Source organism: Schistocerca cancellata, chromosome 6, assembly GCF_023864275.1.
Source record: "Schistocerca cancellata isolate TAMUIC-IGC-003103 chromosome 6, iqSchCanc2.1, whole genome shotgun sequence".
NCBI classification, from domain to species: domain Eukaryota; kingdom Metazoa; phylum Arthropoda; class Insecta; order Orthoptera; family Acrididae; genus Schistocerca; species Schistocerca cancellata.
This window is the reverse complement of record NC_064631.1, coordinates 674,309,627-674,335,008: the sequence shown is the minus strand read 5'-3', so window position 1 is coordinate 674,335,008 and position 25,382 is coordinate 674,309,627. Positions and strand designations below refer to the sequence as shown.

Here is a 25,382-nt window from a genome sequence, read left to right as displayed (position 1 = left end):
TTTTATTTCTAGACCATGCCCTCGTAGACATATTATAGAATCAGGTGTATCTTCTGAAGAAGTCTCAATTACTTTGGCTAAAATCTAGGTAAAGGTTAGTTTCATTACCGCAATCGAGGCTGACAGTTTCTTATATAATGTGTAAGAAAGTCATCAGATTTTAATTACCTTCAAAACAAGGCGATAACGTGCGGATACATCAAGAAAGAAAATTAATTGGGAATTAATACCATGTAAACGAAATAAGTCACAATAAACGACTGTAAACGCGATCGCAAGAATAAAGAACTAGTGACAAGACCCGTGTGAAGATAGTACCAAAGGACGGCACTATGTCACAGGACTATTTCTCCTCTCCTCCCGAACAGGCCACGAAGGCCAAAAGGTACCGACCGGCCGTCGTGTCATCCTCACTCAACCCAAAGGCGGCATTGGATGCGGATATGGAGGGGCATGTGGTCCGCACACCGCTCTCCCGGCCGTATGTCAGTTTGCGAGACCGGAGCCGCTACTTCTCAATCAAATGGCTCCTCGGTTTGCCTCACAAGGGCTGAGTGCACCCCGCTTGCCAACAGCGCTCGGCAGATTGGATGGTCACCCATCCAAGTGCTAGCCCAGCCCGACAGCGCTTAACTTCGGTGATCTGACGGGAACCGGTGTTACCACTGCGGCAAGGCCGTTGGCAGAGGACGATCTAGACTGCGAGAATTCGACTGAATCGTGGTTGTGATAATTAGTTAGGGCCTGTGTTTACCTATTACCTGCACCCTATAAGATATTACATAACGTGTTGCACAGCTACTTCTATCATTAAAATTCATACATAACATACTGGTGTGAAAAAAAAACTTAAGGACGAGAGTAACTTTGGAGTGATGTGGCACTGCCAAGCAATACAACTTGGCGCAACTTGGACCATACATAGAAAGAACTGGTAGAACATAGCACAGAAAGTAACCGAAAGAGCCGACCGGTGTGGTCGAGCGTTTCTAGGCGCTTCGGTCTGGAACCGCGCGACCGCTACGGTCGCAGGTTCGAATACTGCCTCGGGCATGCCAACCGCGTTGGTGGAGAAATGGATCGCCCCACCACAATAACTCGCTACCAATCTTATCATCAGCGTGCAAGCACGTTGCAGAGTATGTCTCGCCTGTTGTAATGTCCAGTGGACCATTACGAATCGCGGTGGCGTCAGTGTAATTACTCCCTTTGAGTAAGAGTCTCATTTCTGTTCGTCTCATTGCGTATTTCTTCCAGTTACCTTCTGTTCAATACTGTAGCATTTCTTTCTACACTACTGGCCATTAAAATTGCTACACCAAGAAGAAATGCAGATGATAAACGGGTATTCATTGGACAAATATATTATACTAGAACTGACATGTGACTACATTTTCATGCAATTTGGGTGCATAGATCCCGAGAAATCAGGACCCAGAACAACCACCTCTGGCCGTAATAACGGCCTTGATACGCCTGGGCATTGAGTCAAACAGAGCTTGGATGGCGTGTACAGGTACAGCTGCCCATGCAGCTTCAACACGATACCACAGTTCATCAAGAGTAGTGACTGGCGTATTGTGACAAGCCAGTTGCTCGGCCACCATTGACCAGACGTTTTCAGTTGGTGAGATATCTGGAGAATGTTCTGGCCAGGGCAGCAGTCGAACATTTTCTGTATCCAGAAAAGCCCGTACAGGACCTGCAACATGCGGTCGTGTATTATCCTGCTGAATTGTAGGGTTTCGCAGGGATCGAAGGAAGCGTAGAGCCACGGGTCGTAACACTGAAACGTCCCCTTAGAACAATTGTACAAGACTGTGCTTAACCTGACACACAATATTATTTAGCGCAACGCAATCTGACTTTCAATAATCCCTACAAAGGAATGGCCCTGAGTAACATTAAACTACACCTTTCAAAAATCACTTACCTCACAAAAATCTTCATTACTCGAACTACTGCAATACAGCGAGCACCACTACTGCCAGCTAAATAAAAGATTCAAACTACGGAAGCCACTAACTACTGATAGGGATAGTTAGCAAATGAAAGATTCTAATAGAGAACAAACAATGTATTTACCTCAATATTCATAATATATACAGCAGTTCATGACATTTTTCAAAACTCCGCCATCTCTCTCCCCACATCCACCACTGCTGGCGGCTCACCTCCAACTGCGCAAAAATCTTCTCTGCAAGACTCTTCGATGGTGATTGTGCACCTGCACAGTCGCAACAGATGGCTGCTGGCCATCTCTACAAGGACTACAGTGGGTCTGCATCTCTGATGACCCACCAATACCATTATTTCTACAAGGACTGCAGTGGGTCTGCTCTGTGATGACCTACCTACCAATATTCGTCAGAACTTCGAATGACTCTGCTGTGGGTTTGCTCCATTGTGGCCCATTACCTGTCAGCATGTCAAGAGTCAGCACTGTCTTTCCGTTGGAAGGACAACACTACTTCTTCAAGACTGCATGGAAATCCACTACTTCTGTGTGCAATTTTTTTTACTAATGAGACTTTGTGAAAAAAAAACTGTAATTACTATTGTGATGAACAATCTGGACTGTCTTTATGGACTGTGAGAAAATTTTAGCTTTTGACCAACATTGTATTAATCAGTGTGTGCATTTGATATCTTTGTTAGTGTAATTATGAAAAATTTTATCAAATCATTATTGGCCACTGGCCAAAAAAATTGTAAAATTTTTTGTGGGGAGCATGGGGGCTATGTAAGTAGGCTGTTTATATTTTCTTATTGGCAAAGTTACGTAGCGCTCTATATGAAAATCACTGGCTGTGCTGTGTGCAGTCTGTGGCTAGTTTGCATTGTTGTCTGCCACTGTAGAGGGGCAGCTGGATGTTAACAGCGCGTAGCGTTGCGCAGTTGGAGGTGAGCCGCCAGCAGTGGTGGATGTGGGGAGAGAGATGGCGGAGTTTTGAAAAATGTCATGAACTGCTGTATATATTATGAATATTGAGGTAAATACATTGTTTGTTCTCTATTAGAATCTTTCATTTGCTAACTATCCCTATCAGTAGTTAGTGGCTTCCGTAGTTTGAATCTTTTATTTAGCTGGCAGTAGTGGTGCTCGCTGTATTGCAGTAGTTCGAGTAATGAAGATTTTTGTGAGGTAAGTATTTTTGAAAGGTGTAGTTTAATGTTACTCAGGGCCATTCCTTTGTAGGGATTATTGAAAGTCAGATTGCGTTGCGCTAAATAATATTGTGTGTCAGGTTAAGCACAGTCGTGTACAATTGTTCTAAGGGGACGTTTCATATGGCGACCCTGCCAGGATATGCAAACTAGCCACAGACTCCACACAGCACAGCCAGTGATTTTCATATAGAGCGCTACGTAACTTTGCCAATAAGAAAATATAAACAGCCTACTTACAACACATCTGAAATGTAACGTCCACTGTTCAAAGTGCCGTCAATGCAAACAAGAGGTCACCGAGACGTGTAACAAATGGCACCCCATACCATCACGCCGGGTGATATCGCCAGTATGGCGGTGACGAATACACGCTTCCAATGTGCGTTCACCGCGATGTCGCCAAACACGGATGCGACCATTGTGATGCTGTAAACAGAACCCGGATTCATCCGAAAAAATGACGTTTTGCCATTCGTGCACCCAGGTTCGTCATTGAGCACACCATCGCAGGCGCTTTTGTCTTTGATGCAGCGTCAAGGGTAACCGCAGCCGTGGTCTCCGAGCTGATAGTCCATGCTGCTGCAAACGTCGTCGAACTGTTCGTGCAGATGGTTTATGTCTTGCAAACGTCCCCATCTGTTGACATAGGGATCGAGACGTGGCTGCTGGGTACTGATTTCTCAGGATCTGTGCACCCAAATTGCGTGAAAGTGGAATCACATGTCATTTCTAGTATAATATATTTGTCCAATGAATACCCGTTTATCATCTGCATTTCTTCTTGGTGTAGCAATTTTAATGGCCAGTAGTGTATCAACGCCCGTCAGCAGCTGAAGGTATTAATATAATTCTAATTTTGTTCTAGACGGCTGCAGGTCATCAATGGTGTCTGTTCTTTCGGACATGTCCGAAAGAACAGACACCATATCCATATCAGTATATACTCTCCAAGACTTTGTTATTGCCTCAACGTGAGACTGATGACATCATTCACAGCATGCCCCGTCGTTGTTGGCCTCCATTGCTGCCAGAGGTGGTCGCACACCATACTGAGCACATTAACCAGCTGTAGTAATGTACGAGGTGTGGCTAGAAAAAAACCGGACTAGTACTGGTGAAACAATAAAACGAATGCAATAAGGCAGAAAGTCGCGTGGCCTGTCACATGACTCTCGCTCCGCCTACTGCTCGAGTTTTATCTGCCTCCTGCACTCAGTCTGCCCGTGGCGTGTTTTAAGTAGTTGACGTTTTGTCTGTGCGTCGGAAACTGTTGAGTGTATAGAAAGAACAGCGTGTTAATATCAAATTTTATTTCAAACGAGGAAAATCTGCGAGTGAAACGTTTGTAATGTTACAACAAGTGTACGGCGATGATTGTTTATCGCGAACACAAGTGTTTGAGTGGTTTAAACGATTTAAAGATGGCCGCGAAGACACCAGTGATGACACTCGCACTGGCAGACCATTGTCAGCAAAAACTGATGCAAACATTGAAAAAATCGGTAAACTTGTTCGACAAGATCGCCGTTTAACAATCAGAGCAGTGTCTGAGTTAACAGGAGTTGACAAGGAAAGTGTTAGGCAGATTCTTCATGAAAGTTTCAACATGAACAAAGTGTGTTCAAAAATGGTTCCAAAGTGTTTCACAATTGAACAGAAGGAACGCCGAAGAATGATTTGTTCTGACATCCTGGAAAACATTGAAAGTGGTCCCACCTTCTTACAAAATGTTATTACTTGCGATGAATCGTGGTTTTTTACTTACGATCCCGAAACTAAACGCCAATCGATGCATTGGAAAACTCCTGGTTCTCCACGACAAAAAAAAGCACGAATGTCAAAATCGAAATTCAAGGCAATGATGATTGTTTTTTTTTACATCAAAGGGATTGTGCACATTGATTGGGTACCAGAGGGACAAACAGTGAATCAGCATTACTACATTAGCGTCCTGGCTACCCTACGTGAGCGAGTACGGAGAAAACGGAACGATTTGTGGAGAAAAAAGTCATGGATCCTTCACCAAGGCAATGCCCCAGCTCACAGTGCGTTGTCAGTGAAGACGTTTTTGGCAAAACACAACATTCCCATCTTAGATCATCCACCCTACTCACCTGATTTGGCCCCCTGTGAGTTTTTTCTTTTCCCTAAAGTCAAGTCAGCTTTGAAAGGAACTAGATTTGAGACTGTTGAAGCAGTAAAAGAAAAAGCGACGGAAGTAATGTATGGGCTTACCGAAAATGATCTGCAGCATTGCTATGAACACTGGAAAATTCGTATGGAGCGGTGTAGAGACCGAGGAGGAGAGTACATTGAAGGAGATAACATGAAATTGTAAATAATTGTAAATAAATGTTTTTTCCAGCATCAGTCCGGTTTTTTTCTAGCCGCACCTCGTATGTATAAATCCGTTAAGTTGAAAAAAAAAAAAAAAGACACGAGGAACATTGGTGCCTACCGTTACGCATTTTGCAGTCATTTACGTTCTGTGTTCCTTACATTCTTTCTACTTTAGTACCGCCTGCTTATAATGTTTTGCGACAAAATAATCGTAACCTTGCAAAATTTCTGGTTGTTACTTTAATTTTGAAGACCGGTGTGTTAACACCGCTGCGACACATCACGGAGGTAGTACAACCAGACGTTGAAGGAAAGTCCGAGATTTCTCGAGCTACGACGTAAACTGCTCAAACAGTTCGAGTCGCGCTCGAACACGACACTAATAACAGTATCCGAAATGACTTTGTGGAATGAGAAATCAAATACGTAAATCTGGCGATGACCGCTTAGTTTCTTTAAGATTTTCTTTGATCGTGTGGCAGCCCCAGTAGACAGAGAGTATCGAGAATCGAGCGCGCCCGTGCTTGCTGCCGACCCAGACGCCAATCCACGGCACGGCGCCGGTTTCCCACTTTCTCGCTTTGGCAGCGAACACACGAGTGGCGCCCAAACCCAGGCCAGCTCTTGTTCGATGGGAAGGGAAGAGAACGGCACAGAATAGTGGCGCCTGTCTTCTGGCACGAGCTTCCTGCTGGTGACGTCACTTGGCACTTTGCGTGGACGGTCGAAGTTCGCTGTAATAGATCAGAGCAGACACGCTCTCTTCACAAATGACGCACCTAGGCCCACTGCCTGGTGGATGGCTTCAGTGCGTTTGCACTGCCGGCCGAAGGTATGACTCTCTAAGGGATATGTGGCAGGATTTGAACGTTTAAAATCTTTCTGTTTATGTATTTATCCTTGAATCTTCAGACAAACATTATGGTGCAGATGCATGAGGCGTCCTCTCATGGGACGTAAAAGCGTCCATTGGGGGCGGGAGGGGGTGGGGGGGTGGGAGGTGCCGGTCGAGTTTAGAGATGTCACAGCGTGGTATCATTACACTGTGAAAGGTGGAAGGAAGGCTCTTCCAAGAAGGATTGTTGCCATGCGGAGATGAACTTGGCCAATGAGGCGCAACATCGGTTTTACATTGGAAGCAGAACATAGGAGACAGCATATTGGATTTCGCCATATGGAGCTGAATTCCGTATTATATTAAAACGTACATGCTATGAATATAAGATGTTTCAGAGCACTGGTGCATGGAGGGTCTTCTTCGAAAACACGTCGTTTTTGGTGCGAATTGACAGAAACTACAGAGTTAGGACAAAACTGTTGAAACACAATGCGAGAAATGCGTGCTTAAACACAAATGCTAATCTTTACTGTTTGATTCTATCAGGAACAGCGTGTCCCACGGCCGTGTTAATGAGATACAAGACAGGAGGAAGGGCCATATCGGTCGTAAATTTTAAATCGGTTTGTTGCAAATCGATTTCAGCTACTGTGTAGCTTATATCCAAGTCATGAAGACTCATCTCAAATATTGGGTTGGTATATTAGTTCATACCTCTTTTCCTTAAGTTTAATAAACACAACAGATACACATAACAGAGACTTATAATCATCAACGTAAAGACCCGAGCAACTGGAAAAAAGCGCAGGTGATGCCTGTATATAAGAAGGGTAGAAGGACGGATCCTCAAAATTACAGACCAATATCCTTAACCTCGGTTTGTTGCAGGATTCCCGAACATATTCTCAGTTCGAATATAATGAATTTCCTCGAGACAGAGAAGTTGCTGTCCATGCATCAGTACGGCTTTAGAAAGCATCGCTCCTGCGAAACGCAACTCACCCTTTTTTCACACGATATCTTGCAAACCATGGATGAAGGGTATCAGACGGATGCCATATTCCTTCCGGAAAGCGTTTGACTCGGTGCCCCACTGCTGACTTCTAACTAAGGTACGAACATATGGGATTGATTCCGGAGTATGTGAGTGGCTGGAAGACTTCTTAAGTAATAGAACCCAGTACGTTGTCCTCGATGGTGAGTGTTCATCGGAGGTGAGGGCATCATCTGGAGTGCCCCAGGGAAGTGTGGTAGGTCCGCTGTTGTTTTCTATCTACATAAATGATCTATTGGATAGGGTGGATAGCAATGTGTGACTGTTTGCTGATGATGCTGTGGTGTACGGGAATGTGTCGTCGTCGAGTGACTGTAGGAGGATACAAGATGACTTGGACAGGATTTGTGATTGGTGTAAAGAATTGCAGCTAACTCTAAATGTAGATAAATGTAAATTAATGCAGATGAATAGGAAAAAGAATCCTGTAATGTTTGAATACTCCATTAGTAGTGTAGCGCTTGACACAGTCACGTCGATTAAATATTTGGGCGCAACATGCAGAGTGATATGAAGTGGGAGAAGCATGTAATGGAAGTTGTGGGGAAGGCGGATAGTCGTCTTCGGTTCATTGATAGAATTTTGGGAAGATATGGTTCATCTGTAAAGGAGACCACTTATAAAACACTAATACGACCTATTCTTGAGTACTGTTCGAGCGTTTGGGATCCCTATCAGGTCGGATTGAGGGAGGACATAGAAGCAATTCAGAGGCCAGCTGCTAGATTTGTTACTGGTAGGTTTGATAATCACGCGAGTGTTACGGAAATGCTTCAGGAACTCGGGTGGGAGTCTCTAGAGGAAAGGAGGCGTTCTTTTCGTGAATTCCTACTGAGGAAAATTAGAGAACCAGCATTTGAGGCTGACTGCAGTACAATTTTACTGCCGCCAACTTATATTTCGCGGAGAGACCACAAAGATAAGATAAGAGAGATTAGGGGTCGTACAGAGGCATATAGGCAGTCATTTTTCCCTCGTTATGTTTGGGAGTGGAACAGGGAGAGAAGATGCTAATTGTGGTACGAGGTACCCTCCGCCACGCACCGTATGGTGGATTGCGGAGTATGTATGTAGATGTAGAATAATATATTCACCTTCACTATTTACAACGCCTGCCAAAGCTGGAGTAACTTTCGATTCCGCGACTGTAGAAATCGCGTGGTTTTGAGGTGTAGAACCCGTCGCGCCTCGTTCGGAGCACATTTTGACCTGGAAAGGGAGTGCCTTGAAGGTTCTATACGATTTAGAGAGAAAAAGATGAAGATCTGAGGGTACAAAATCAGGTGAATAAGGAGGGTGCGGAATGGCTTTCCAACCCAACTCCTATGTAGTGGTTTTTGTCAGTCTACCAGAATGGGTCCGGGTGTTATCGTAGAGTAGCATCACTTCACGATGTTTTCCTGGTCGTTGTTCTTGGACTGAGTCTGCAAGGCGTCTCAGTTATTGACAATAACTGTCAGCAATGATGGTTAGACCTCGGGGGAGACATTTTTAGTACACCACGAGGTCGCTCTTCCACCAGATGCGTAACATTATCTTTTGTGGATGCACCCAGATCTTTGTACGGTGGGTTGTTACTTTGTTTGGTGAGCCGTGTCACGGCTCAGCCCATTTGATTTACCCGCGAGATTATTTCGCTTGTTTTCGCCGCAGCGATAGGGGGCTCGATCGCTGAGCGCTATTGGCGCTGGTGCGCGAAGCAACAGTTTTGGAGGACGGCTCGGTCGGGTATGGGACAGGACGGAGGCGGCGGGGAGTCAGCTGGTGCCTGCCGAGTAAGGACTGCGATGAGTGTGGCTGTTGGCGAGCATGTGGGGAGGACGGAATGCTGGCTTGCTTAGCTGTTGTTTGTTGGGCCTAGCACTCGAGGAAACTGCATTGGTGCGGTTCTCGTCACCTGGCTAAGACCGAAATTTTCATATACACTCCTGGAAATGGAAAAAAGAACACATTGACACCGGTGTGTCAGACCCACCATACTTGCTCCGGACACTGCGAGAGGGCTGTACAAGCAATGATCACACGCACGGCACAGCGGACACACCAGGAACCGCGGTGTTGGCCGTCGAATGGCGCTAGCTGCGCAGCATTTGTGCACCGCCGCCGTCAGTGTCAGCCAGTTTGCCGTGGCATACGGAGCTCCATCGCAGTCTTTAACACTGGTAGCATGCCGCGACAGCGTGGACGTGAACCGTATGTGCATTTGACGGACTTTGAGCGAGGGCGTATAGTGGGCATGCGGGAGGCCGGGTGGACGTACCGCCGAATTGCTCAACACGTGGGGCGTGAGGTCTCCACAGTACATCGATGTTGTCGCCAGTGGTCGGCGGAAGGTGCACGTGCCCGTCGACCTGGGACCGGACCGCAGCGACGCACGGATGCACGCCAAGACCGTAGGATCCTACGCAGTGCCGTAGGGGACCGCACTGCCACTTCCCAGCAAATTAGGGACACTGTTGCTCCTGGGGTACCGGCGAGGACCATTCGCAACCGTCTCCATGAAGCTGGGCTACGGTCCCGCACACCGTTAGGCCGTCTTCCGCTCACGCCCCAACATTGTACAGCCCGCCTCCAGTGGTGTCGCGACAGGCGTGAATGGAGGGACGAATGGAGACGTGTCGTCTTCAGCGATGAGAGTCGCTTCTGCCTTGGTGCCAATGATGGTCGTATGCGTGTTTGGCGCCGTGCAGGTGAGCGCCACAATCAGGACTGCATACGACCGAGGCACACAGGGCCAACACCCGGCATCATGGTGTGGGGAGCGATCTCCTACACTGGCCGTACACCACTGGTGATCGTCGAGGGGACACTGAATAGTGCACGGTACATCCAAACCGTCATCGAACCCATCGTTCTACCATTCCTAGACCGGCAAGGGAACTTGCTGTTCCAACAGGACAATGCACGTCCGCATGTATCCCGTGCCACCCAACGTGCTCTAGAAGGTGTAAGTCAACTACCCTGGCCAGCAAGATCTCCGGATCTGTCCCCCATTGAGCATGTTTGGGACTGGATGAAGCGTCGTCTCACGCGGTCTGCACGTCCAGCACGAACGCTGGTCCAACTGAGGCGCCAGGTGGAAATGGCATGGCAAGCCGTTCCACAGGACTACATCCAGCATCTCTACGATCGTCTCCATGGGAGAATAGCAGCCTGCATTGCTGCGAAAGGTGGATATACACTGTACTAGTGCCGACATTGTGCATGCTCTGTTGCCTGTGTCTATGTGCCTGTGGTTCTGTCAGTGTCATCATGTGATGTATCTGACCCCAGGAATGTGTCAATAAAGTTTCCCCTTCCTGGGACAATGAATTCACGGTGTTCTTATTTCAATTTCCAGGAGTGTACTTTTATTATATTTAAGGATCATTACTTGCCGGCTGGAGTGGCCGAGCGGTTCTAGGCGCTACAGTCTGGAACCGCCCGACCGCTACAGGCGCAGGTTCGAATCCTGCCTCGGACATGGATGTGTGTGATGTCCTGAGGTTAGTTAGGTTTATGTAGTTCTACGTTCTAGGGGACTGATGACCTCAGAAGTTAAGTCCCATAGTGCTCAGAGCCATTTGAACCACTTGATCATTACTTTATTATGTGGTTGGTACTTGTAGCCAACATTTTGTGATTTGAAATACTTCAGAATATAATCATGTGCCAGGTGTCTACTGTGAATAATTCTTAATTTGTTTCATAGTGTATGGCACGATATCCACTATCATCGATCATTTTATGAAAGTTCTGTCCAAATTATTATTAGATTCGACTCTGCTAAAATTGGTGTGTTTAAATTGCAAATTTCTTAATTCTACTAATATTGCTTGGAATAAACCCATCTATTTCTTGATATTGCCATATTTGTGTATTAAGTTGTGTTTCTTCTCGAGACTGACTGAATTGATTTTGGAACACGTGCAGCCAGTATTTAAATGAAAATTTGCTAGATAACACAACCGTCGAGAAATTGAAAACCTGACAGTGTTTACTCATGTCACGAGTCGTTAGTGTTATTTCTGTCTTGCAGCTTACTTAACTGATATAAAATAATTTAGAAATTTTGTGTATTTGTCACGAAAGGTGAACTGATGTCACATGAGAGAAAAAATAAGTGACATTTGTGTAGGGTTTACGTAAGCTTAAGTGAAATTAGAAAAAAACTGATTATCATTGCCATTTTTTTTTAGCAGGCAGTATGGAATTTGTTGCACTCTTGCCAAATTGGATTTTCTTTGTGATTTACATGTAGTACAAATCAAAAGCTCAATATTTTTCTGGTGTAATTGTAAATATTTGTACATGTTGCACTATTGTACGATATAATATACCCTTTACTAACAGTACCTTAGGTAATATTTCAGAGTGGGGCTGCATGTTCTTCTAGAGAATGTTTTTAAAAAAAAAATTTATTGCTAAAACTTCCTTTTAAACTGGTAATTGTATTAACTTGGATGTATAACCAATTATTGTTAAATAATAAATTTGTGTCAACAAGGCTTGGACCAAATAAATGTGCCCAGACCTTCCCCATCCTGGCTCTGCTACCGTCTGTACACTATATGTGGGTTCAACCATTCCTTTATTTTCCATCCATTAGCATAAAGATACCATTTTCCATCATCAATAACGGTACAGGATAGGATTGCTCGATGTTGTTCACGAGCCAATTGATGACGTGCAAGCACATTTCTGTGATTTTGGTTTAGAGCATGCGGTACCCACACACTCGATTTTTGAACCTTCCACTTGGCATGCAAATGTCGCACGAAGATGGAATGATCACAGTTCATCACATTTGCCAGATCTCGAGTAAACTGATGTGGATCATTGTGGATTAATGCGTTTAAACGATTTCATCAAATCCCAAAAGTCTTTCTGAACACGGAGAGTTACTAATGTTAAAAAGATTCTCCTCAAAACGAGAAATCCATTTTCCTGCAGTGCTCTATTCAGTGGTATTATACTCATACACGGTGCAAATTGGTGAGAGATCTGGAGAATGTGATGGCCAGGGAAGCAGTCGAACATTTTCTGCATCCAGAAAGGCCGTACAGGACCTGCAACATGCGGTCGTGCATTATCATACTGAAATGTAGGGTTTCGCAGGGATCGAATGAAGAGTAAAGGCCGGCCGGAGTGGCCGAGCAGTTCTAGGCGCTTCATTTTGGTACCGCGCGACCGTTACGGCCGCAGGTTCGAATCCTGCTTCGGGCATGGGTGTGTGTGATGTCTTTAAGTAGTTCTAAGTTCTAGGGGACTGATGACCTCAGATGTTAAGCCCCATAGTGCTCAGAGGCATTTGAACCATTTGAGGGGTAGAGTCACGGGTCGTAACACATCTGAAATGTAATCTCCACTGTTCAAAGTGCCGTCAATGCGAACAAGAGGTGACCGAGACGTGTAACCAATGGCATCCCATACCATCACGCCGGGGTATACGCCAGTATGGCGATGACGAATACACGCTTCCAATGTGCGTTCACCGCAATGTTGCCAAACACGGATGCGACCATCATGATGCTGTAAACAGAACCTGGATTCATCAGAAAAAATGACGTTTTGCCATTCATACACCCACGTTCGTTGTTGAGTACACCATCGCAGGCGCTCCTGTCTGTGATGCAGTGTCAAGGGTAACCGCAGCCATGGTCTCCGAGCTGATAGTCCATGCTGCTGCAAACGTCGTCGAGCTGTTCGTGCAGATGGTTGTTGTCTTGCAAACGTCCCCATCTGTTGCCTCAGGGATCGAGACGTGGCTGCACGATCCGTTACAGCCATGCGGATAAGATGCCTGTCATCTCGGCTGCTAGTGATACGAGGCCGTTGGGATCCAGCACGGTGGTCAATACTACCCTCATGAACCCACCGATTCCAAATTCTGCTAACAGTCATTGGATCTCGACCAACGCGAGCAGAAATGTCGTGATACGATAAACCGCAATCGCGATAGGTTACAATCCGACCTTTATCAAAGTCGGAAACGTGATGGTACTCATTTCTCCTCCTTACACGACGCTTCACAACAACGTGTCACCAGGTAACGCCGCTCAACTGCAGTTTGTGTATGAGAAATCGGTTGGAAACTTTCCTCATGTCAGCACGTTGTAGGTGTCGCCATTGGCGCCAACCTTGTGTGAATGCTCTGAAAAGCTAATCATTTGCATATCACAGCGTCTTCTTCTTGTTGGTTAAATTTCGCGTCTGTAGCACGTCATCTTCGTGGTGTAGCAATTTTAATGGCCAGTAGTGTAACAAAATTTTGAGGTTTAAATATAAACAAAATTTTGTTGTTTTATGGAGAATGTAAACAGATGATGGGACAGATGAGATAATTACTGGTAGGGTTTCCTAAATTTCAGTAAGAGTTTGAAGAAGTGCATGTACCAGTTCAGTAACGTCGGAATACTCTGACGTGGTCCTTGGGACGACGTTGGGTTCGTGCCTTGATGGTTTCTCCTCGGCGATCTTCAGTTCTGCCTGAGACGCAGTGGGTGCGCCTCGGACAACATCAGAGGCTGGCTGATCCGACATCATCAGTGCAGAGCATCGCTCCATAGGCGGTGGCTGCAGCTGCTGTTTGCGGCGTTGCTGGCGCGCTGGTGCGACGATGATTTTAGGTAGCTGGTTGTTGTTGGGTGTTGTCTTCGGGGCGTCGTCTTTGGGTTCAGGTGGTGGAAGGCCCGTCTGTAATCGTCTGGCGTTTTTGCACTTGATGCATCCACTGCAACTGGCGGGGTGGTGCTGGCTTTGCAGCGGCAGCAAACAGGAGGAGATACTCGTTTAAGTGGTCGTCGTCCTCTCTCGTGCCCTTGGCCACATTTCACACGTCTTCGCGGCATTGTACAGTGCCGCTCCAGTTCTTGCCAGTTGTAGCACTTGCCTGGGCGTCAGCCAGAACGTAATTTTTTAAGAGCGACAACTAGATTATAGAATCTCCCCACTTGCCAAGATGAGAAACATAGAACTGGACATCCTCGGTCTAACAAAGCAGCTTAAATCACTTAATAAAGGCAAGGCCTCCGGTCCAGATTGTATACCAGTCAGGTTCTTCTCAGAGTATGCTGATAAAAAAGCTCCATATTTAGCAGTTATATACAACCACTCGCTCACAGAAAGATACGTACCTAAAGACTGGAAAATTGCTCAAGTCACACCAATACCCAAAAAGGGAAGTAGGAGCAATCCGCTGAATTGCAGCCCTATATCACTAACGTCGATTTGCAGTAGGGTTTTTGAGCATATGCTGTATTCGAACATTATGAAGTACCTCGAAGAAAACGATTTATTGACACATAGTCAGCACGGATTCAGAAAATATTGTTCTTGTGAAACACAACTAGCTCTTTATACTCATGAAGTAATAATTTCTACGACAGGGAATGTTAAATTGATTCCATATTTTTAGATTTCCAGAAGGCTTTCGACACCGATCCCCACAAGCGTCTTCTAATCAAACTGCGTGCCTACGGAGTATCGCCTCAGTTGTACGACTGGATTCGTGATTTCCTGTCAGAAAGGTCACAGTGCGTAGTAATAGACGGAAAGTCATCGAGTAAAACAGAAGCAATATACGGCGTTCCCCAAGGAAGTGTTATAGGCCTCTATTGTTCCTGATTTATATTAACGACATAGGAGACAATCTGAGTAGCCGTCTTAGATTGTTTGCAGATGATGCTGTCATTTGCCGTCTTGCAAAGTCATCAGATGATCAAAACGCCTTGCAAAATGATTTAGATATCTGTATGGTGCGAAAAGTGGCAACTGACCCTGAATAAAGAAAAGTGCGAAGTTATTCACATGAGTACTAAAAGAAAATTACGCGATAAGTCACACAAATCTGAGGGCTGTAAATTCAACTAAACACTTAGGGATTACAATTACAAATAACCTACATTGGAACGATCACATAGATAATATTGTGGGTAGAGCAAGCCAAAGAGTGCGATTCATTGGCAGAACACTTAGAAGGTGCAACAGGTCTACCAAAGAGATTGCTTACATCACGCTTGTCCGCCCTATTCTGGAGTACTGATGTGCGGTGTGGGATCCGCATCAGGTGGATCTGACGGATGACATCGAAAAATCACAAAGAAGGGCAGCTCGTTTTGTATTATCGCGAAATAGGGGAGATAGTGTCACAGACATGATACGCGAATTGGAGTGGCAATAATTAAAACAAAGGCGTCTTTCGTTGCGACGGGATCTTCTCAAGAAATTTCAATCACTAGTTTTCTCCTCCGATTGCGAAAACATTCCGTTGGCACCCACCTACATAGGGAGAAATGATCAACACGATAAAATAAGAGAAATCAGGGCTCGCACGAAAAAATTTAAGTGCTCGTTTTTCCCGCTTGCCGTTCGAGAGTGGAACGGTAGAGAGACAGCATGCAGGTGGTTCATTGAACCCTCTGCCAGGCACTTTATTGTGAATAGCAGAGTAATCACGTAGATGTAGATGTTGCAGAATTTGTCTGTGCGTCTCGTATCCGGGAAGATAACGACCTCTTCTGTGAGCCTGCAATTTTGAGCCAATCGACGACTGTAGCGGCGTATCTCTCTTTCTGCAGGTCTTCCTCTACGCTGTCGTGAGGAACAGACGTGGGGATGTCTCTGATTACAGCCTAGATCCATTTTGTCTTCACTGTCGCGAGCGTGTGACAGAGAATGCCTTCAGCTTCGACCACAGCCGTTATTTTGGCATAATTACAATGTTAGTAAGCACAGGCTTCAATTTATCTCAGCCAGCTTGCGTAAGCACTCCGTCTTCAGGCCACAAGTGGCCCATCGGGACCATCCGACCGCCGTGTCATCGTCAGCTGAGGATGCGGATAGGAGGGCCGTGTGGTCAGCACACCGCTCTCCCAGTCGTTATGATGGTTTTCTTTGACCGGAGCCGCTACTATTCGGTCGACTAATTCCTCAATTGGGATCACGAGGCAGAGTGCACGCCGAAAAATGGCAACACTACATGGCGATCCAGATGGTCACCCATCCAAGTGTCAGCCACGCCACTTAACTTTGGTGATAATGAAAGGAACCGGTGTATCCACTGCGGCAAGGCCGTTGCCAGCCAGCTTGCTTGGCGGTGAAATATCCATTGCAGTTCTTCTCTAGTTATGAGCCAAGTATTCAGCTTCTTATATTGTCCAAGTATTGCAGCACTACTGGTGGTATCTTCTGCTGCTGTTGCTGGTGTTGTTTCTGGTATTGCTACTGGTATTGTCCAGTGCTGGTTTCCTGTTCGGCTGGTTCATCGCCTCGTAGGACGTTCAATGAACATTATTTTGTTTATAGCGCAGGTGGAGCAAGCGATGCCCACACTTTCGACAATCTGGTTCGCTTTTTCCAAAGTGGCTTCCCAATGCTATCGGTGCGTCCGTCAGTCGTGGCGGCTGGAATATTTTGAGTCGCAGATTGTTTATTTATTATTTATATAGAGTATGGCCAAATCACAAAAAATAATATTACAATTATCTTAAAACTAGAAACTAATATCCAGGCCACGTGTACAGTCTGTTTACCCCTCTCTTGGATCGCCAGGGATAGCTCTCAGAGAACATTCTTGAATTACATGGCGAACAGTTTGCTTTTCAGCACCACAGTGACAACTTGGAGGTTTTCTCCCTCTTGCGCGGTGAGTCGGCACACCTTCCAGTTCTGGTTCTTATTCGGTTAAGAACCGACCAGGTCTTGCGTGGCAATTGGAAGCCAGGTGGCTTGGTCGATTTGCATGGCGTCTTAAGTTGTTCCGTCGTAGTGGAATCTACTCCGTGTGTCAATAGTAAAGCCGTTTCCAACTAATATTCTGGGTGGGTGCCGAAAGCGAAGCCTACCGTTCCCTGTGTTCGGAATGTCGGCGTGAATAGGTAGTTGTACCTGGTTACTCACGCAGACATTCCGAGCTCAAGCAAAGGTAGGCTTCGCTCTCAGCACCCACTCACAGCAGGGATGAAGGTGGAATGTTGCTAAGTATAAGAAACCAGAAGGTAAGTATGGGTCTGATGGTGCCTGTTATACGACGGATGGTATGGTTGAGCTGTGTATCAACATAAACCAATCCCAGAGGTGAAGTACGTAGTCTTGATACAACTGATCACGATGATGTGCCACAGGGTTTCTAGAGGATTTTATTTCGAGTTTTGATGTTTTTTCATGTCTCTTCTTTGTAGATTTTGATTGTACATAAGTGTTCTATCAAGCTAGATTCCTAGATATTCTGGGTTTCTGTTATGTCTGAGTAACCTTCCTTCAAGAAGGACCATGAGCTCTTTGTTGGCCATCTTGTTGTTTAAGTGCCGGCCGCTGTGGCCGTGCGGCTCTAGGCTCTTCAGTCCGGAACCGCGGTGCTGCTACGGTCGTAGGTTCGAATCCTGCCTCGGGCATGAATGTGTGTGACGTCCTTAGGTTAGTTAGGTTTACGTAGTTCTAAGTCTAGGGGATTGATGACCTCAGATGTTAAGTCCCATAGTGCTGAGAGCCATTTGAACCATTTGTTGTTGAAGTGAAACGTTGAGACTTCTGCCTTAGCTGCACTTGGCTGCAGCCTTCAATTGCAGAAATATTCGCCAGTAGTTAACAGATGATTGGCGACCAGATAACCCTCGAATGGCTGAGAGGTAGTTAAACCTCCATGTTGCCTTCGCTGGCTGAGTGCGTTCAGGAAACATCTGGCACTCCGGCTGCGTATGCAGTGTCTTCGCAGCTGCAGCCACCAATGGGGCCACCAAGTACGAAACTCATTGCGCGGTCGAGGCAGCTGCCTCATAAACAGAGCGTCCGTTCGTCTCGACAGGGCGACGAATGCTACACTGAGCGCTGGTCTCACACGGCCTAAACGAACAACTACACGGGATCTGTCAGGGTACTTCCGCGCACACCAGGAAGAAAACGTGTCCACCAGAAGCCAAGCGCCGATTTGCGGACAGGAGCCAATCGTGTCTCCCTTTCGTCATGACTAGCCTAGACCCAAATGTTCCAGAAATATGACGTATCGGCGACGATAGCGTGAAATAAATAGGGACACCTTATCTCCAGTCAAATTAGTCTCACCCTGGAGAAGAGCGTTGTAACACGGCCGAAACGACGGTTTTATAGTTTAATTATACACTCCTGGAAATGGAAAAAAGAACACATTGACACCAGTGTGTCAGACCCACCATACTTGCTCCGGACACTGCGAGAGGGCTGTACAAGCAATGATCACACGCACGGCACAGCTGACACACCAGGAACCGCGGTGTTGGCCGTCGAATGGCGCTAGCTGCGCAGCATTTGTGCACCGCCGCCGTCAGTGTCAGCCAGTTTGCCGTGGCATACGAAGCTCCATCGCAGTCTTTAACACTGATAGCATGCCGCGACAGCGTGGACGTGAACCGTATGTGCAGTTGACGGACTTTGAGCGAGGGCGTATAGTGGGCATGCGGGAGGCCGGGTGGACGTACCGCCGAATTGCTCAACACGTGGGGCGTGAGGTCTCCACAGTACATCGATGTTGTCGCCAGTGATCGGCGGAAGGTGCACGTGCCCGTCGACCTGGGACCGGACCGCAGCGACGCACAGATGCACGCCAAGACCGTAGGATCCTACGCAGTGCCGTAGGGGACCGCACCGCCACTTCCCAGCAAATTAGGGACACTGTTGCTCCTGGGGTATCGGCGAGGACCATTCGCAACCGTCTCCATGAAGCTGAGCTACGGTCCCGCACACCGTTAGGCCGTCTTCCGCTCACGCCCCAACATCGTGCAGCCCGCCTCCAGTGGTATCGCGACAGGCGTGAATGGAGGGACGAATGGAGACGTGTCGTCTTCAGCGATGAGAGTCGCTTCTGCCTTGGTGCCAATGATGGTCGTATGCGTGTTTGGCGCCGTGCAGGTGAGCGCCACAATCAGGACTGCATACGACCGAGGCACACAGGGCCAACACCCGGCATCATGGTGTGGGGAGCGATCTCCTACACTGGCCGTACACCACTGGTGATCGTCGAGGGGACACTGAATAGTGCACGGTACATCCAAACCGTCATCGAACCCATCGTTCTACCATTCCTAGACCGGCAAGGGAACTTGCTGTTCCAACAGGACAATGCACGTCCGCATGTATCCTGTGCCACCCAACGTGCTCTAGAAGGTGTAAGTCAACTACCCTGGCCAGCAAGATCTCCGGATCTGTCCCCCATTGAGCATGTTTGGGACTGGATGAAGCGTCGTCTCACACGGTCTGCACGTCCAGCACGAACGCTGGTCCAACTGAGGCGCCAGGTGGAAATGGCATGGCAAGCCGTTCCACAGGACTACATCCAGCATCTCTACGATCGTCTCCATGGGAGAATAGCAGCCTGCATTGCTGCGAAAGGTGGATATACACTGTACTAGTGCCGACATTGTGCATGCTCTGTTGCCTGTGTCTATGTGCCTGTGGTTCTGTCAGTGTGATCATGTGATGTATCTGACCCCACGAATGTGTCAATAAAGTTTCCCCTTCCTGGGACAATGAATTCACGGTGTTCTTATTTCAATTTCCAGGAGTGTATATATATATGTATATATATATATATATATATATATATATATATATATATATATATAACAACGTTTGGGCGCGCTTTTCCAGAAGGTCATAACTGCATAGGGTCAGGTTAATGTCCCAAATTTTCGAGCTTAATCGATTGCTGGGGCTGATAGCTTTCAAGTGTGCTTTTTTCTCCTTAAAATATGGTATCAAGTTCGTGATGGTTCCTTGTGAGTAAGGTAAAGACCAGCATACCCGTCCGCAGCTCGTAGTCTAGTGGCGCCGGCACGGTGGCTCACCGTGTTCGGTCGGACGGGTTATCTGCCCTCTGTAGTAGGAAAACTGAGTTAATGGATCAACGATGAACTTGAACAAAGGCCATGGGACATCCGCCCCGAACAAACACAGCGACCAATAACGAACAAAATGACATTAAAAAAAAAATTGGCTAGCGTTGCGGCCTCCGGATCGCAGGGCCAGGGTTCGATCCCCGGCCGGGTTACGTATTTTCTGTGCTCGGGGACTGGGTGTTTGTGTTGCCCTCATCATTTCATCATCATCATCATTCGTTACAGTGGCTAGACTGGACTGTGTAAGAATTGGGACTCTGTACGGGAGCTGCTGGCCGAAACGTCACAAACCGAACATCACCAGCGAGCCGTTCAGGGGTTCCAGGGGTCGTCCAGGCAAAGTGCGCCGACTCGGTTTAATATCTACATCTACATTCACATCTACATACATACTCCGCAAGCCACTATATGGTGCGTGACGGAGATTACCTTCTACCACTGCTGGTCATTTCCATCCGCAAATGGAGCGAGGTAAACAGGACTCTGTATATACCTCCGTATGAGCCCCAGTTCCTCTTTTCTTCCTGGTCCTTACGCGAAATGTACATTGGCGGCAGTTAGAATCGTTCTGGAGTCAGCTTCTAATGCCGATTCAGTAAATTTCCCTAATAGTATTCCACGTACGCCGGCCGCGGTGGCCGAGCGGTTCCAGGCGCTTCAGTCTGGAACCGCACGGCTGCTACGTTCGCAGGTTCGAATCCTGCCTCGGGCATGGATGTGTGTGATGTCCTTAGGTTATTTAGGTTTAAGTAGTTCTAAGTTCTAGGGGACTGATGACCTCAGATGTTAAGTCCCATAGTGCTCAGAGCCACTGAACCATTTATTCCCGTAAACAACGCCTTCTTCCCTTCAGGAATTGCCAGTTGAGGTCACGAAGCGTCTCCTTAATATTCGCGTTTTGATCGAATCCATACTAACAAATCTAGCACTCCGGCTCTCAACTGCTTCGATGTCTACCTTTGATCCGACCTGGTGGGAATCCCAGACATTTGAACAGTACTCGAGAATTGGTAGCACTTGTTATCTGTGCGCGATCCCTTTATAGCTGAACCGGACTACTAAAATTCTACTAATAAACCGACACCGACCATTCGCTTTCTCTACTGGTAGGGCGTAAGTGCTCGTTCTAGTTCATATTCCTTTGCAAAGTTTTGCCTCGATATTTAAACGACGTGACTGTGTAAAGTACACTACTAATGCTGTATATGAACATCAACATGTTGATTTTCCTACCCATTTGGATTAACTTACATTTTTCTACATTTTGAGCAAGCAGCCATTCATCACACCAACTAGAAATTTGTAAGAAAATGAAACGTTCACAGCCACCCTTATAGTGTCATTTATGGTGTAGCTACCAGTTTCGGAGCTTCAATGCACCATCTTGAGACATTAGCTGAAGCTGAAGGGGTTACCACGACCCGTGTACACGATGCATCAATGGCCAACATAACTGGTTTAGCCGGCTGCGGTGGCCTTGCGGTTCTAGGCGCTCCAGTCCGGAGCCGCGGCGCTGCTACGGTCGCAGGTTCGAATCCTGCCTCGGGCATGGGTGTGTGTGATGTCCTTAGGTTAGTTAGGTTTAAGTAGTTTTAAGTTCTAGGGGACTGATGAACACAGCAGTTGAGTCCCATAGTGCTCAGAGCCATTTGAACCATAACTGGTTTACGCAGACTACCTGTCACTGTGGTGTCCTTTCTCCAACCATCAACTGTCAACTAGAGTCTGAAGATGGTGCATTGAAGCGCCGAAACTGTTAGCTACACAATAAATGACATCATAAGGACCGCTGTAGGTGTTTCATTTTCTTACAGTAGTAAACGCCCGTAATCAAAACTGGTTCAAATGGCTCTAAGCAGTATGGGACTTAACATCTGAGGTCATGAGTCCCCTAAACTTAGAACTACTTAAACCTAACTAAATACATCAAACACATCCATGCCCGAGGCAGGATTCGAACCGGTGACCGTAGCAGCAGCGCGGTTCCGGACTGAAGCGCGCCCCTGGTAGCTGAGTGGTCAGCAAGACGGAATGTCGTACCTAACGGTCCGGGTTCGATTCCCGCCTGCGTCGGAGATTTTCTCCGCCCAGGGACCGGGTGTTGTGTTGTCCTTATTATCGTCATTTCATCCCCATCGGCGTGCAAGTCGCCGAAGTGGCGTCAAATCGAAAGACTCGCACCAGGCGAACAGTCTACCCGGCGGGAGGCCCTAGCCACACAGGATTTCCATTTCACCTTGCCCATGATGAACACACAGCGTCGAGGACAACGTCCTGGGTTCCGTTACTCAAGAAGGCTTCGAGCCAGTGCCATACTGGGGAACCTACCCCGTATGCTCGTACCTTCATTAACAGTCTGCAGTGGGGCACCGTATCAAACGGCTTTCGGAAATTTTTAGGAATATGAAATCTACCTGTTGCTCTACATCGATGGTTCGCAGTATGTTACGGTAGAGAAAGATAATCCCATTTTCTCACGTGCGATGTTCTCTAAAACCGTGCTGACTTGTGGACAGAAGTTGTTACTCCGTCTTAAGCACGTACGCTGCAGTGCGGCGCAGCCGCGGCGTATCCAGGGGGTGCTTCCCGCTCGGCCTGGTGGCCAATAGCCGGCAGCCGCTGCCGCTGCCGCTGCCGCTCCCTGCCGCAGTTTTCGCAAGTCGAGTCTTTCGCCAGGCGACTACGCAAGCACCGCGGCTTTTCCCCGCGCCTACTCGGTCTTGCGCGCCGCTCGACCGGAATGCGCGATGTCGATACTTTCACGCACACAGGCGCGCGTAAATGTCCGCAGGGACAACATTCGAGTGTAAAACACACTGAGGTGACAAAAGCTTGGGGTACCTCAGGCAACCGTGTCGGAACCCCTTTTGCCTGGCACAGAAGTTGGAAGACCCCTGCAGATACACTACTGGCCTTTAAAATTGCTACACCAAGAAGAAATGCAGATGATAAACGGGTATTCATTGGACAAATACAGGGTATATACAGGGTGTTTCAAAAATGACCGGTATATTTGAAACGGCAATAAAAACTAAACGAGCAGCGATAGAAATACACCGTTTGTTGCAATATGCTTGGGACAACAGTACATTTTCAGGCGGACAAACTTTCGAAATTACAGTAGTTACAATTTTCAACAACAGATGGCGCTGCAAGTGATGTGAAAGATATAGAAGACAACGCAGTCTGTGGGTGCGCCATTCTGTACGTCGTCTTTCTGCTGTCAGCGTGTGCTGTTCACAACGTGCAAGTGTGCTGTAGACAACATGGTTTATTCCTTAGAACAGAGGATTTTTCTGGTGTTGGAATTCCACCGCCTCTAACACAGTGTTGTTGCAACAAGACGAAGTTTTCAACGAAGGTTTAATGTAACCAAAGGACCGAAAAGCGATACAATAAAGGATCTGTTTGAAAAATTTCAACGGACTGGGAACGTGACGGATGAACGTGCTGGAAAGGTAAAGCGACCGCGTACGGCAACCACAGAGGGCAACGCGCAGCTAGTGCAGCAGGTGACCCGACAGCGGCCTCGGGTTTCCGTTCGCCGTGTTGCAGCTGCGGTCCAAATGACGCCAACGTCCACGTATCGTCTCATGCGCCAGAGTTTACACCTCTATCCATACAAAATTCAAACGCGGCAACCCCTCAGCGCCGCTACCATTGCTAACGATATAGTGCACAGGATTGATGACGGCGATATGCATGGGGGCAGCATTTGGTTTACTGACGAAGGTTATTTTTACCTGGACGGCTTCGTCAATAAACAGAACTGGCGCATATGGGGAACCGAAAAGCCTCATGTTGCAGTCCCATCGTCCCTGCATCCTCAAAAAGTACTGGTCTGGGCCGCCATTTCTTCCAAAGGAATCATTGGCCCATTTTTCAGATCCGAAACGATTACTGCATCACGCTATCTGGACATTCTTCGTGAATTTGTGGCGGTACACACTGCCTTAGACGACACTGCGAACACCTCGTGGTTTATGCAAGATGGTGCCCGGCCACATCGCACGGCCGACGTCTTTAATTTCCTGAATGAATATTTCGATGATCGTGTGATTGCTTTGGGCTATCCGAAACATACAGGAGGCGGCGTGGATTGGCCTCCCTATTCGCCAGACATGAACCCCTGTGACTTCCTTCTGTGGGGACACTTGAAAGACCAGGTGTACCGCCAGAATCCAGAAACAATTGAACAGCTGAAGCAGTACATCTCATCCGCATGTGAAGCCATTCCGCCAGACACGTTGTCAAAGGTTTCGGGTAATTTCATTCAGAGACTACGCCATATTATTGCTACGCATGGTGGATATGTGGAAAATATCGTACTATAGAGTTTCCCAGACCGCAGCGCCATCTGTTGTTGAAAATTGTAACTACTGTAATTTCGAAAGTTTGTCTGCCTGAAAATGTACTGTTGTCCCAAGCATATTGCAACAAACGGTGTATTTCTATCGCTGCTCGTTTAGTTTTTATTGCCGTTTCAAATATACCGGTCATTTTTGAAACACCCTGTATATTATGCTAGAAATGACATGTGATTGCACTTTCATGCAATTTGGGTGCATAGATCCTGAGAAATCAGTACCCAGAACAACCACCTCTGGCCCTAATTAAGGCCTTGATACGCCTGAGTATTGAGTCAAACAGAACTTGGATGGCGTGTACAGGTACAGCCGCCCATGCAGCTTCAACACGATACCACAGTTCATCAAGAGTAGGGACTGGTGTATTCTGACGAACCAGTTGCTCGGCCACCATTGACCAGACGTTTTCAATTGGTGAGAGATCTGGAGAATGAGCTGGCCAGGGCAGCAGTCGAACATTTTCTGTATCCAGAAAGGCCCGTACAGGACCTGCAACATGCGGTCGTGCATTATCCTGCTGAAATGTAGGGTTTCGCAGGGATCGAATGAAGGGTAGACCCACGGGTCGTAACACACCTGAAATGTAACGTTCACAGTTCAAAGTGCCGTCAGTGCGAACAAGAGGTGACTGAGACGTGTAACAAATGGAACCCCATACCATCACTCAGGGTTATACGCCAGTATGGCGATGACGAATACACCCTTCCAATGTGCGTTCACCGCGATGTCGCCAAACACGGATGCGACCATCGTGATAGTGTAAG

At 47.1% G+C, this 25,382-nt stretch overlaps 1 protein-coding gene and 1 pseudogene across 1 annotated transcript in view; both read right to left on the bottom strand.

Annotated features, from left to right (window-relative positions):
• The window catches only part of LOC126191183 (uncharacterized), a 211,909-nt gene that overhangs the window by 109,147 nt on the left and 77,380 nt on the right, over positions 1-25,382 (bottom strand). The window lies entirely within an intron of this gene.
• LOC126089535 (5S ribosomal RNA) lies at positions 567-684 on the bottom strand (annotated as a pseudogene).